The 15,020-nt window shown below is 42.1% G+C and overlaps 1 protein-coding gene across 1 annotated transcript in view; it reads left to right on the forward strand.

Annotated features, from left to right (window-relative positions):
• FHIT (fragile histidine triad diadenosine triphosphatase) overlaps positions 1 to 15,020 on the forward strand; it is a 1,476,895-nt gene that overhangs the window by 296,989 nt on the left and 1,164,886 nt on the right. Inside the window, exon 3 of the mRNA XM_054978165.1 lies at positions 7,122 to 7,191. The gene's annotated coding sequence lies outside the window, so the exon portion shown is untranslated. The remainder of the gene's footprint in view (positions 1 to 7,121; positions 7,192 to 15,020) is intronic.

The following is a 15,020-nucleotide window of genomic DNA, read 5'->3' on the forward strand; positions in this document are numbered from 1 at the left end:
AGATGTTACTCTGTAATTTTGTATGGTTTTAATTCTTGGAATTTGAACAACCTTCAGCCCAAGGAAAAGGCAGGGTATAAACAAATGTTACTCTGTAAGGCACCCCTGTTTGTCAAAAGGACTATGGCTCAGAGGCAGAGCATGGGCCATTTACACAGAAAGTCCCAGGTTTAATCTCCATAAATTTCAGGTGTTGCAAATTTCCCAAAGCCTTTGCTTAAGGCCTTGGGAAACAGTAGTTGTGAAAGATTAGATGAACTGATAGTCTGACTTGGTATAGCGAGTGTCCCATCTTTAGTGAGGGAACTCTATTATTAACAAAAAAAAATATTGTGCTAAATAATATATCCCAAGCTTGGATTCCGTCAAGATTTTCCTGCATACATTCTTTATCAGAATGCCAAAAAAATTATTCCTCTAGGTTTTTACAAGCTAAAGAGACATCTAGAGAGACCATAAAGATTTGTCCTCCCTCATATTTATAAATAATTACCAAGCTCTTCTGTTTGGTGTAGTGGTTAAGAGCGTGGCACTCTAATCTGGAGAACCGGGTTTGATTCCCCTCTCCTCCACGTGAAGCCAGCTGGGAGACCTTGGGTCAGTCACAGCTTCTAGGAGCTCTCTCAGCCGCACCTGCCTCACAGGGTGTTTGTTGTGGGGATAATAACAACATAATTTGTAAACTGCTCTGAGTGGGTGTCAAGATGTCCTGAAGGACATAAGTCAAATATTATTATTAAGAGCTTTTCTGAATTGGGAACTGCATTATAAAGGAAACACTTTACAATTATGAAGCATGACTCCTGTGTTCTTAAAAAAAACTTGAAAAAAAGTGTAAAAAAGTGTACTAGGATGTTAGAAATATAATGCTGATATTACTCCTGTGACTGTCACTCCAGGGATATGAGCTTGCGTTTGAAAGAAACAAAATGTTTCCATCTCCTCCAGCATTGATCTCTGAAAATGAGGGTTTCAATCTTATGTTAGCAAAGAGAAACTCATGCATATGGGTGAGAGGAGAGGGAGACACTATAATGTTATCCATTGAGCTCTTAAACCCCACAGCTTCAGCTGGCCAGGGGAAGGCAATACCGTCTAATGATCTAATCCTAGCACAGGGGAACACTTAAAAAAAAAAAAAAGCTAATGAGCCTCACCAGGTAACTGGTTTGAAGATAAGGGAAGGATTCCTGGGTAAGAAGAACTTCAACTCTTTTCGATACACTTCCATAGGAGCATTGGTAGCAGCCTAGCAACCTTCAACTCTTTATGAGCAAGTAGGTCTACACAGAAAGTCAGTCCACATTATTATTCACTGTGTTTACTCCTAGGAAAGGGTTTCAGCCATTGCCCAGTAGTACCACCATGCTGCTTCTCCCCTTTCTTTCTCACTTTGTTTTTATAAATTGGTTTTTATATGATGTTATTGTATGTTGATACACAGCAGTTAGGAATAGTCATATTGCTAGTCTGTAGTTGTAATAGTAGTGTCTGTAGTTGCAAAATAGTAAAAAGTCCAGTAGCACCAAGTTTATTGAGGCATAAGCTTTTGAGAACCACATGCATAAGTGGGTGTCATTAAAATATTAATGATACCCAATACCAGTGCCTCAGACAATCTAATTCAAAGGTCTTTTAATCAAATGGATTCTGATTTTGGAAAAGGCGTGCTCAAAACTTGCAAGTTGCTGCTCACAAAGTAGATTTCTGGCTCACAACACTGCACCACTTAGAGGGAACATTGCTGCCAGGTAAGGGGCGGGAAGGTGAGTGGGCTTGAATTGCAGGGGGGCTCCTGGGGGGTGGCTGCGCCCTGCGCAACAACGTCACTTCTGGAAGTAACATCACTTCCGGAAGTGACATCACCACACATTTCCGGGGGGGGGGGCGCTTTGCATGAGCACATAGGGTAATGCACAGTTCCACCACCTCTTTTCCCAGAAAAAAAGCCCTGGAACAAGCAAATATATTGCTGTTTTGGAGAACTGGCAGTGGAACTGGATTTTTGCATGCAGAATTGGCTGTGCCCAAAGTCTTCATCTTACGCTAATTAGGCAGGTAAAAACAGAATACTTCATTTGATCCACTGTGTGAACATTAACTTCCCACCACCCCCAAATTGCTAGCAGCTAAGTTGGTGTTAGTTAAGTTATTAAATATAATGAGGGCTCTTGTGTTTCTGTAATGGTGCTCATTGTGTGTTTACAAAAAAAGAGACTCGCTTCTTGCTTTCTGCATTGGGAATTTTTATTTTAATTTGTTGACGGCGGTATTTGGGTCAGGCGATGAGAAAAAGAACTTCACAGTAGTAATGGCAGGAAGAAGAGAAGACTGAACATATTTTTGTCTTTCTCGTTATTTCCACCCCCCCCCCCCCCCGGTCTTTTCATGGCAGCAACAAAGTTGTAGGAACTCCTGAGTAGATTCTAGTTAATTTGATTCCTGGTCCCCTACAGATCTATACATTCAATCCATCCAGTATTTCACAGATGAAGACGGACATATTTCTAACACTTCTGATCTCAAACCAAGGATCACTGCCCAAGCCCCTGCATATCTAAAGGCTGTTCTCTACCTGCTGCATATACTGTTTGTTTACGGTGCAGTGGCCTATCCCCCACTGATTTTAAAGCCAAGAAGGTGTTTGTTCTTTCTGTTAAAGATATGTTTGAAAAAAGTTGTCCTACAATACGTTCTCAATAGTTCAAAATATAGCTCGGCGGCATGGTGTTTGAAATGGAAGGCTTTCACTGTGTGGTGCTTAGAGAGACACAGTTCTGTCAATTTTTTAGATCTTTTGAGATTCTTTTATGTTCCAGGAGCCCACATTCATCCTTCCTTAAGTTCTTTCCCCAAAAGTCTGAGTGTGGCTGTTCTGCAGAATTTTAGTTGACTGTTTTATGCTTGTTTTGTGCTTGTTGTTTTTAGCTTTTCAGCACTTTTGCAACTGATTATCTTATCTCCTATTTTGTAAATTAGTAAATCTTTTAAAATGCATATGAAAATGCTATGCTTCACTGCAAAATTTTATAAACAACCCACGCAAAATCCACAAAAACAAGAAGTCTGTGTAATACCTTTTATTAGGAGTTGGACCAACCAAAATGATGCAAAACATTGTGCAAACTTTTGAGCTAAAAAAGGAAAATGCTGTCCTTTTAAACCTAACATTTCCAAACTGTGGAATGAATCCTCTTCCTGTAGCCTGGAACTCACCCACAATCAGGGAGGAATCAGCAGATCATTTTGAGTCCTCAGTACAAGAAAAGAATGATCAACCAGCAGAGGCTCATGTTACAGGGGAAAAAGTTACTTACAGTGCAATCCTAAGAAGAGTTACTCCAGTCTAAGCCCATGGAAATCATTGAAATCAATGGGCTTAGACTGGAGTAACTCTGTTTAGGATTGCAGTTTACGTCCAAACCTTGAATAGTAGGCATCAACATTAATCTATATATTTTTTCTTTCAAAGTTTGTAAGTCATACATGTTTGACAGGCACATTTTTGTCCATCAATTTTTAAAAAAATATACAACCATCAAAGTTCAAGCCAAACCAGCTATCATTGAATTTTTTTTGTATCTCTAGTGGTGCTTTAGTGTTTATGTGCATTACTGTACAGGGATGTGCTGTGCACTGCTGATGAGATGTATCCATTCCCTGCTCAGATTTAATTTCATGAGACCTAAGAGAGGGAATTAAACCCTGAACAATGACAGTTCTTACCAATTCACAAAAACAAAATAGTAAAAGCTGGTGCAAAAGGCTAGGAATAGTGGTGGAGAGTGAAAAATGGGGACAGGAGGAATATGTTAATTACTTGCAGGTAGAGATGGGCACAAATCGAATTACAACCCAAAAAACCACACGAACCAGGCTGGTTCATGGTTTGCGAACCAGTGGTTCATGGAAGCTCGTTTCCACGAACTTCCACGAACTGGTCTACCGGTTTGTTTGGGTCGTAAAGGGGCAGTTTAAATGGCCATTTGCCCAGGGAAATGGCCACATAAACTTTTCCTGTGGCTTGCAAGTGGCAGGTCGCTTTAAACTATCAGCTGTCAGGCGGCAAGGGGGGACCCCCCCTGCCGCCTGCCAGCTGACAGTTTAAAGGGACCTGCTGCTTGCAAGGCAGGAAAGGGCCCTTTAAACTATCAAATGTCCATTTCCCTGCTGCTGCTAAGCGGCCAGAAAGGGGCATTTAAACCCCAAGAACCACGAACCATGAACTGGTTCATAAACTTGTCCCAGTTTGTGCCAGTTTGTGGTTCCTGGTTCGTGAAAATCCATGAACCACAAACCTCATAGTTCATTTCTTTTGTGGTTCATGCCCATCTCTACTTACACGTCATTGCAAGTTTTACAGAAAGGCCTGTACCCGGATAGAGAAAATATGGGGTCCACATACATACTAATCTAGTAATTGTTGCTACTGTTATTCTGCCAAGATGTCTGAGCTTTCAAAAGTAGGATATCAAGTCCAAATTTGGTGTGTGAGGTTTTAACTAGTTTTAACTAGTGTGCAGTTGGTAGGGTTGCCAGGTCCCCTTACCCTCCCAGTGGGAGGGGGGAACCTGGCACTCTGCTTGTGCATGTGCTCTTTGCAGTGGGCTGATTTGGGAATAAGGAATAGTTTGGCCATTTGTAATAAATATGCACAACAATTACTAGAGTTTAGGGAGGGGTCACATCTGAGTTTGTGCTTTCCCTTTCAATGGCTGGAATCTGTTTAGGAAGGTCAACCTTGCTGTATTGAGAACCATAGCAGTAAATGCTGGTAAACATATGCATGTTCATCACTTGACTCCTAAATGGGCCTGATTTGGCCCACTGTGTGTGGAGGAAAGGAGCGCTGCTGGGAAGGCCCTGGCGAGCTCCTGCAGAATGTGGGAGTATGCCGTGCCACCTGGGAGCATGCCCCGGGAGGCGTGTCCCCCACCTTTTCCCCCACTGGCCAGGTAAGCCAGGGGTGAGGGTGGAGGGTGGGAGCAGGGGATCTCCCGCCCCCAGCGGGGGACTGGCAACCCTAGGCTGAAATGGCTTAGACAAAGATTGCTTGTATTTCTATAAGTAGGTGTTCTCTACAATGAAAATATTGGTTGATATATATTCTGTTGTGTATAACTTACTTTGATTCTAACCCTTAAATTGTCATATGTACTAGGTTAAATGATCTAAGTAATTCGATATTTAATTAAATAACATTGTATTTTCTGTTTCTGTATGGCTTCTGGGCCATAATAAAGACTGACTGTCTGTCTGACTGGCCACCATTTCTGCATGAGTTTTCCGCAAATCAATGAGCCAGCAGTGTGATCTAGGGAAATGCAATGCACAGAAATGCTAACCCATAATGGCTGTGTAGTAGATCTCCCAGAATTACAAGTGATATCCAGGCCACAGAGATCAGTTCCTCTGGAGAAAATGGCTGTTTTGGAAGGTGACCTTTTTGATATTACACCCCTTGATGTCCCTCCCCAAACCCCAGCCTCTTCAGGCTCCACCTCCAAAATCTCCAGGAATTTCCTAAACTGGAGCTGGCAACCCTACTGTGTAGGGTACTAATATAGACTACGTGTTCTGGATGGGACAACATCCCTTCAAGAATAAATCACTCTCATGTTTTGTTACCTCTTTCGTATTTATGTATGTATGTATGTATGTATGTATGTATGTATGTATGTATGTATGTATGTATGTATGTATTAACGTACTTCATTTATACCTCATATTTCTCCCCAATGGGGACCCAAGGTGGCTTACATCATTCTCCCCTCCATCATTTTATCCTCACAACAACCCTTTGACATAGCTGAGAACTATGGCTGGTCCAAGGTCATCCCTGGCAGAGTGGGGATTTGAACCTGGACCTCCTCGATCCTAGTATGGCAGTATGACTATACCATTCTGGCATTCCTATACTATGTCTCCTTGAGGAACCCATAAGATAAAAAACAATGTGGCGAAACTGAAAACAGGGCACAGCCCTAGACACTTATGGCAATGCCAGGAATGGCCTAGTTTGTTTAGATCCAAAGGTCAGATAAAATTTCACTCAGTTTTTAGGGTTGCCTTATCCTCCCAACGGGGAGGTGGGGGGAACAGAGCTGTTACCTGTGGTTTTTTCTTGCATACATGCAAAACATGCACCTGGTCCTGGCACAGTGCAATGACATCACTTCCAGGAGTGAAATTATCACACAAGCCCTGGAAGTGCTCTGAGTTTTGTGCCCCAAACAAGCTGAATCAGTCCCTTGTGAAGCCCAGGATCACTCTCAGGACCTGCATGATAACATCACTCCTGGGAATGATGTTGCATAGTGCTGGGTGCATGCCCTGGGGAAATCCATTCCTGCGCCTTTTCCCCTGCTAGCCAAGTGAGTGGTGGCAGGGGGAGAAGGCTGGGAGCTGGAGATCCCCTATCCCCACTCGGGGAACAACAATCCCACATGTTAGTTATCCTTCTGAAGGTTAACAAAAACAGCATGCTTAGCTTGGATTTTGATATACACTTCTGCATTCATCAAGTGATGAACATGTACTACAACAACAACAACTACAACATTCAATTTATATACCACCCTTCAGAATGATTTAACACCCACTCATAGTGGTTTACAAAGTATGCCATTATTATCCCCACAAAAATTCCCTGTGAGGTAGGTGGGGCTGAGAGAGCTCCAGAGAACTGTGTCTAGCCCAAGTCACCCAGCTGGCTTCAAGTGGAGGAGTGGGGAATCAGACCTCCAAATTAGAGTCCCGCACTCTTAACCACTACACCAAACTGGATAAGAAAATCTGTCCTTGGGCGAGGCAAACTGAATTTATGTCAGTCCTCTGTTTATTGAATTCGGTTGTTTAACAGATTATTTTGCACCTGTTGAAAAAAACCAGGTTGGCTAACTTAAAAGTTCCTCCTTGCTTGCACAGTAGCATAGGCTGGCATATAAAAGGCTTCCAACAGTGCTGCTGACATTATTTTTACCTCTACAAAAAAACCATTTCATTTCCTCTTCATGGGACTAATTTCTTGGTGCCACTTTGCCTCCGCCTCTCTCTTCTTAAAACATTCTTTGTAAAACTACAAACTGAGGTCAACATTACTTTTTCTTTTTTCTCCACAGGAGCAGAAAATTTTTCTATCTCAAGACTTTCTTGTGTGAGAAGAAGCCCTGAGGCAGGACAAGAGAATTGGTAAGAAATGTAGGCCTTTTGTAACAAAGTGTGCTATCTTTTGGGAGACACAAATAGTTCATAGCAGCTGTTTACCATGGCAAGGAGAAGTGTTGATAGATCTTTGGCTTTGCTGACAAGGGCAGAACCAAAACAACAACAACCTCAATTTGGAGTTAAGAGTTTTCTTACAGTTGAAATATCATATGGAGTGCACCCTATTCAGTTTTATAACAACAACAACAACATTTGATTTATATACCGCCCTTCAGGACAACTTAATGCCCACTCAGAGCGGTTTACAAAGTATGTTATTATTGTATTGTCGAAGGCTTTCACGGCCGGAGAACGATGGTTGTTGTGGGTTTTCCGGGCTGTATTGCCGTGGTCTTTTGGTGCTATACCTCTGAAGATGCCAGCCACAGCTGCTGGTGAAACGTCAGGAACTACAATGCCAAGACCACGGCAATACAGCCCGGAAAACCCACAACAACCATGTTATTATTATCCCCACAACAAGAATCACCCTGTGAGGTAGGTGGGGCTGAGAGAGCTCCAGAGAACTGTGACTAGCCCAAGGTCACCCAGCTGGCTTCAAGTGGAGGAGTGGGGAATCAAACCCCATTCTCCAAATTAGAGTCCCACGCTCTTAACCACTACACCAAACTGGCTCTCAGTTTGGCTCTCAGTTTTACAGTTCCTTTGGTGGAGGCAAGTATGTTCTCCTCCCTTTCATATGCACATAGGGTTGCCAGAGCAGGGCAAGAGACTCACACTGCGTGCGGGGCGGGGCGGGGCGGGGGGCTGTCTCCCCCAAGGTGCCACTTGCAATATAATGACATCATCAGTGATGTACTGACATGATTTCCAGCACGACTGGAAATTGTATAAGTGCATTTCTGAGAATGCACTAGCATATGGGTAAAACTTTACAGTTTAACTGTAGAGTTTTTGATAGATGGTGAAGCATCCCTGGGGATTTGTTTGCATCACTTCAAACTGAGCATCAGGATGCTGGCTGTTGACCCCCCCCCCCTCCCTGGTTTCCCCCTAATTTTTCTCTCCACACCCAGCTCAGGAGTGGTAGGAAGAGCCTGCTAGAGGAGGTATCCGCCACCCACAGAGGATACTTAATACTATAGCCTATATTTAAATAAATGTAATATGGTAGTTGCGTGAATCATAGAATTGCCCATGATTAAAGTAACCCAATTCCAGCTCTTGTTTTCCCTAATGGAAAGAAAAACAAGGTCATTATGCATATAGGTCTTTGTGCAAGATACCTATGTTGTTGTTGTTATTTATGATTAACTCTATTTATTGCTCACCTTTCTTACCAAGACTCAAGATGAACAATGAAATCAAATAGCAAGAGAGATCTAATAAGCAATGCAATGGGACTAGGATTACAAAAATGAGAAACAGTACAAAAATGTAATAGACATGTGATGCACATTACTGTGTAAAGTGTTGTGTAGATGGAGAGCACCATGCTCTTATTTGTCCAGCACATGGAAAAAAATCTGTAGCATGGTTTTAATGGTTACCCTGGTTTTTATTTGCTGTTTTGTTTTATTGGTATTGGTTCACTGTTCTTTTTAATTTTGGAAGTGATACTGTGTTTATATTTTTATATTGGTGAATTATACTCCATTTTGTTATTAATAGAGAGGCAATGTATGCGTATTTTAAACAAATTATCCCGCTAGATAGCTTTGTTTAACAGCTTTCCAGAGTGGAGCATGTCTGTAGCATGGTACATCAGATAAATTCCTTGTAAAATCCCAGGCTGCGTAAACTTGTGAAAGGAATACATCTGAAAAGACACTCAGTTGCATTCTCTGTATTTTGACTGTACTTGTTTCGTAACTTGTGATTTCAGAATTGTTTTTAATTTGAAGGCTTGAGCTTTACAATGGGCGTTTCTGCATGTTCTGGCGTAGTGCTATGCTCACGCAACAAGGGCATCTTCCTAGTGCGATTTCAGAGGTCATCATGCCTTGGGAGCAGCATCATGGCGTGATAATGTCAGAAATCTCACCAGGAAGACGCCCTCATTGTGCGAATATAGTTCTATGCTGGGAAGTGTGGGATTGCCTAGTGTTGTTTAAATTCTGACACCAAACTCCAACTGTGTTCTAGATACTTGTTTGGGATGAATATCCTTGCCAAGCCTTGTACACTGTATATACAGGATTATGTGTCTGTCTGCATGCCTATACGTGACAGAGAGATAGTGTATGTATATTCAAACCTATGGAACTTGGAGACCTATGGATATATGTGGGGGAAAGTGGAATCGCGTGTGCGGCCTCCACTCCTGACTTCCCTGTGTTCTGAAGGAATGTCTGCGTGAAGCCTCTGTGCGTAAGGCTGCCTTTGCCCAACCAAGCCCTCTGTGAAAGCAGGGCTCCCAATCATATCTATAGAGAGACATATATGTTGTATGCAGACCGTTCTCTGTGTGTAGGCTTGATATTTGATTGAGTGCATGGGGTTTGGGGACGGGGACAGTGCATGCAACCCTCTTCCTCACCATGCATTCATTATAATGTCGAATAATAAAAAAGAGTCCAGTAGCACCTTTAAGACTAACCAATTTTATTGTAGCATAAGCTTTCGAGAATCACATTCTCTTCGTCAGATGCATGGAGGGCAGTGGGCTCAGATGTTGATTCCATTGTTTCGGACAAGAATTAGGAAGCAGATTGGCCAGGCTGCCCTTTGTGCTGCCAGTGCCTCTCCTCTGCTTTTTCTGTTCCATGATGACGAATAGTGATTAGACAAGAAGCTCTCAGGCAGTTCACACCCTTCGCAGCCTGGGAACGGCAACCTCGCAGAATGCCCCTCTGTACAAACATTTATTTAGTGCTTTTTATCCTCCTCTTCTTCTAAATTGCTCACAGTAGTCCATATGGCTATTCTTCTCTGATTTATCCCCAGAACAACCCAGTGTGATAGGTTGGCCTAAAAGAGTGCAGCTCACCTAAGTTCACTCAGAGTGAGGATTGGAACCTGAACCTCCCAAGTCCGAGTGAAACACTCTAACCCACAGTATTCCACACAAGATTTTAGATCCTTGCTTTAGGGCAGCACCGCCTAAGGAGATGAGAGCAGTGTCTAGAAAGAGAAGGGCCTTTTCTGCAACAGCTCCAGGGCTCTATAAGCTTTCACTGGTGACAACTGACGTGCCTCTTTGCTGAAGTTTAAGCCTACCTTTTGACGTGAGATTTTAACCAGCTGTTGCGACTTTTTGATGTTTCAAGGAGCTTTTGATTTATTGCTGCAGATGATGATTTTTGCTTTTTATTTTTTTAATGTTTTGTATTATGCTGTTAAGCTGAGGGAGAGGCTGGGTCAAATTAAATAAAAAGAAATGTAAGTTTCAAATATGAAAGTACCCTGTAGGAGTCTGTCATTGTATTTCATCAGCAAAAATCTAATTCCGCTCTCGGTGAGTATTGCCGAGTCTGGGTTGGGAAATTCCTGAAGATCTGGGAGTGGAGCCTGGGGAGGATGAGGTTTTGGGGAGGGGAGGGATGCCAGCTGTATATAATGCCGTACAGTCCCGCCCACCTATCTGAGTAGCCATTTTCTTCAGGGGAACGGATCTCAGTAGTCTGGAGATTCCGCCCCCCGTCTCATTTGATTAGTCATCTTCTGTTTGGTGGGGGTGGTGGCAAAAAAATATAATTACTACATAGGGGTTTTTTTGGATCAGGATAGTAAATGGCAGGGGAGGCTGTCTGACAAATAGCGTTTACATGTAGGACGAAATATTGCTGCTGCTCTCCAAGTCCATTTACTCTTTCCTCCCTTCCACATCTTGCATTCTGTTTGAGGAAATGGCTGCTTTCCCTTGCCATATTTCCAGTGCTGAAAATCAGAGTCATAGGCTGTCTTGACAGACCCATTGTGTTTTAAAGATGATTAAGAAAGCAGCACTTCTGAGACTAGATTTATTTATATTACCTAACGAAAGATTCACAGGCCCATATATATTTCAGAATTGGACTTTCCTTGAAGCCCCATCAGTAACAGCCTGATGAATTGCATCATTTGTTGCCTGACGGAAAAAACGCCTGGGTGATACTTCAAAAGAACTGAAGACATTATAAAAACCCTTGTAATAGACTTAATGTTTTGTACCAACAAACAGCGCAAATGCCTTGTGGCACAATTTTCACACGTACAATGAAGGACAAAAGGCAAGGGCGCATTTGAGGATTGAAATAGACGGTGACCTCTTCATTTAGCTATTACGCAAGCATGATTAGATAGATTTTCTAATGGGCACCATCTCACGTTTGATCAAGCAGACCTAAATAATGTTTGATCAGTGATCATTGTTGATGAGGTATGATGAAGTCACTGGGAATAAGGAGGACTAAGTTTTGTGTGCTGTTGGGACCTTGAGCTTCAGAATGCTCAGTGTTCTCTGGATTGTACCTAATGCCTTTCCCAGTTGGCCAGTGAATACAGAATGGGAGAAAGTCTTAAATAAGATGTATGTGTGCCCGCACAAAATACTATTGCTCGTATCTTATCTTTTGGTAACACAAAGCTGTATCTGTGCAGTCTGTTTAAGGTGTCCAGGCACGAATGGAGCAGCTCCCTGGGTTATTCTGCTCCCCATTGACCTGCAGAGGCATCCTCTGCCTGGGCCGCAGGTCAACGGGGAGAGGATCGACCTGTTGCGGCCTGCCAGGGAGCTGCTCCATTTGTGCCCGGAGCTGGATAATTGAATGACCAGCAGGAAAAGGGAAAACACTTTCCATAAATTTATGGAGTTGGAAATGAATTGTTGAACATGTGCAACTTCCTTGACAAAGTATAATAAAACAGGAACTGAGCTAGCAGCCTATCAGGAAGAGGGAAACCCCGATTGTTCTTTCCGCCTATACGGAGTGTGGTTGGAGGAATGGGATTTGGAGAGCTGTGTGCCCAGCATTAATGGATACCTGTTGAAATAAAACAGAGTGGCTAAGAATGGATATGGAATAACTTCTCACTTATCCAATATTTAAGGAAAACTACTTACCTTCGATGTATGTGAGCATTTTAAATGATCTACAATACTGGATTCGTCAGAGATGAGCAGTTTAATATAGACAGTATACAGACTGCATCAACGATTCCTCCACGAGTAGTTCTATCGGCTGTACCAGTTTATTTGCCTAATTTTGGTTTTGCAATGAATGTATTTAGTACAATGACTTCTTTGAATTGATTTATTGCATTCTCCTTCTGCTATGAGCATTGTCATATGATCTTCAGTGTGTACACTGAGTGGGATGTGCTGCTTATAGAGAAAATCTGGTTACTTGTGGATAGATAGTACTTTACTATAGTACTATAAGCATTGGCACTTTAAGAATTATAAAATGAGTATTGAATGTTGACTTACTGATTTATTGTAGCTTGCAACAGACTTGTAGTCTTCTTGGTATTGCATCTGCGCTCCTGCGAGAGCCTCTGTTGGTTTCTAACTTTCAGGAGGCGGCTGGAGATTTCCAGGAATTGCAACTGATTTCCAGGCCTCAGAGAGCAGTTCCCCTGCAGAAATTGGCTGCTTTGGCAAGTGGACTATATGGCATTATACCCTTCTGAGGTCCCTCCCCTCTCCAAATGCTGCCTTCTCCAGGCTCCACTCCCCAAATCTCCAGGAATTTCCCAACCTGGAGCTGGCAACTCTAAGTAGAATGATACTTGTCTTAGACCTCACCTTGCAGTGCAAACAAACCACTATGTAAACCAGAAGGTCTGAATAGGCTAGCATCTGGTACTGGCCTTGCAGTCAATATATCTCTTGCCTCCAGTGCTTGAAAGCATTTTATTGCCATCTTGGGTTGGAGGAGACTGGGGATGTAAAATTCCCAGGGCTTGGGTTGCTCTAGGGTGTCCAGAAAGTCTGCTTGACACATTTTGTTCTCCTACTTGTCCTCATGCTTATAATATCAGAGCATCAGCTAAAGCTAGAATGTGCTTACTAGCCCTGGTAAGTTTTGTTGCCTGCCGCTGCTCTAAGCAACAGTGGGAGATTAAAAAGGGACACCACTGACGTTGCTACAATGCTTCCAGATGCAACCTGGAAGTGTCAAAGGGTAACTCTAGGAATCCATAGGAAACCATACATGTTTCTGATGATTCCTAGAGATATCCCTTGTCACTTCCAGATTGTGTCGGGAAGTGACATAGCAATGTCACCAATGTCACACCCACATTCCATATCTCTGCCTCTCAGCCCTCCTGCCAGTTTCCAGCTTGGCCTGGCAACCCTAAGCTTTCTAGAAGTGTTTGCTAATTTAATCCCTTAGCCAAACATAGCAAATGTACTCATTTCCAGTTTTCCAGTTAAGCAGAAGGTTACGTGGGCAATTCTGGATTCCTAGAGAGCAGCCCTGGGCCCACCATGTTTGAAATTAATCAAATACAGGCAGAGAATAAGGTTTGATAGCCACTAGTTAACTGCTCTTCCTTGTTCTATGTTTTAAAAAATGGTGCACTGAGACATTCTTTTGAAAATTCTTGAAACTCCAGCTTTTAATATATATTTTAAAGGAAGTGTTTTGCTCTCATGCTTACAGATCTGGGCTTGAAAATGTTATAGGAGAAGATCCTGAAGGAAACGGAGTAACAAAGCAAAAGCAATCCAAATTCATTATTGAGTTGCATTCTCATAATGTTTAAGTTTGTACCTCAAGATTCTTCAAGTGCTGAGTAATCTTTTTTTTATTGATTTGGTTTAGCAGTGTGACATAAACTGTAGATTAGCTGAAAGATAGTAATAAAAGAAAGTGCCATACACACAACTCTTTTCTATTCTGTACTACTGACTAGCAATGCCAAATAATTCTGATCAATCTACAGAGAGAAATTACTGGATGTTTGGGGAGGAGGAGAGGAATAGAATGTCAGGAAGTGGACTGAAAATAGGTGAGTTCCAATACCTCATGCAGAAACTGACTTTCTTTAAAAAAAATTCAAAGTTAGCAATGCCAGACCACAGGTCCACCACCAATTAACACTGAGTGAATGTCATGTTTACTACAATACGATGCAGCACAGATTCACTGCATGAAACTGATACAGGCTGTACAGGCTGATACAGATAACTGCCCTCCCTTTGGTTCATAGCAGCTTAATTGCAGTGGTATGCTTGAATTTTACTGTGGCTACCTGCTGAGTGAACCTCACTCATACTATTCAGAGTTGTCTCCGGCACCTTTTGTTAGTGAGCAGTGGATTGGCTTCGTCACTCAGCATTTGACTGGATGAGTTTATTTTGGAAATACTTATAGAGAGATTTTGTGGAGTTGAAGCCAAGCTGGAACAGTGCTGTTTTAATTGAAAATTTACAGTGCACCCCCCTTTAAATAAAACAGTTCTTAATTTGTATTGCGTGCTTAACTAGCTTTTAACTAAACATTTATCTCATGTTTTCTCTGTTTACTGATCTTGGCCTGTTTTTCCTGCCTCTTCATGTTATTAGGGCTTATTGTTATGATCAAGAAGACTGTTTTCTAGTTTTTCTTGACTTCTGGCTTTAACACACAAACTGTTTTGCTGTCCACAGATTAGTCTTTTTGAATTGATTGTATTTTTGAATTGATTGTATTTGTTGCACTTATTGCTTGTTTTAATTTTTTAAAAATCATTATTATTATTTTCCTGTGAGTTGCTGAGCATATATCTGGAGAGGCAGAATATAACTGTGCCAAATAAATCAAAAACAATATGTGCAATGCACAACTATGTCCAGTGGGGTTGATTCCTAAGTAAGTGTCCGCAGGATTGCAGCTTTGGCATGCTGAATGTTGATTTTTAGGCAGGCAACCAGGATTTTCTGG

The sequence above is a fragment of the Eublepharis macularius genome, chromosome 4 (assembly GCF_028583425.1).
Source record: "Eublepharis macularius isolate TG4126 chromosome 4, MPM_Emac_v1.0, whole genome shotgun sequence".
Classification (NCBI taxonomy): domain Eukaryota; kingdom Metazoa; phylum Chordata; class Lepidosauria; order Squamata; family Eublepharidae; genus Eublepharis; species Eublepharis macularius.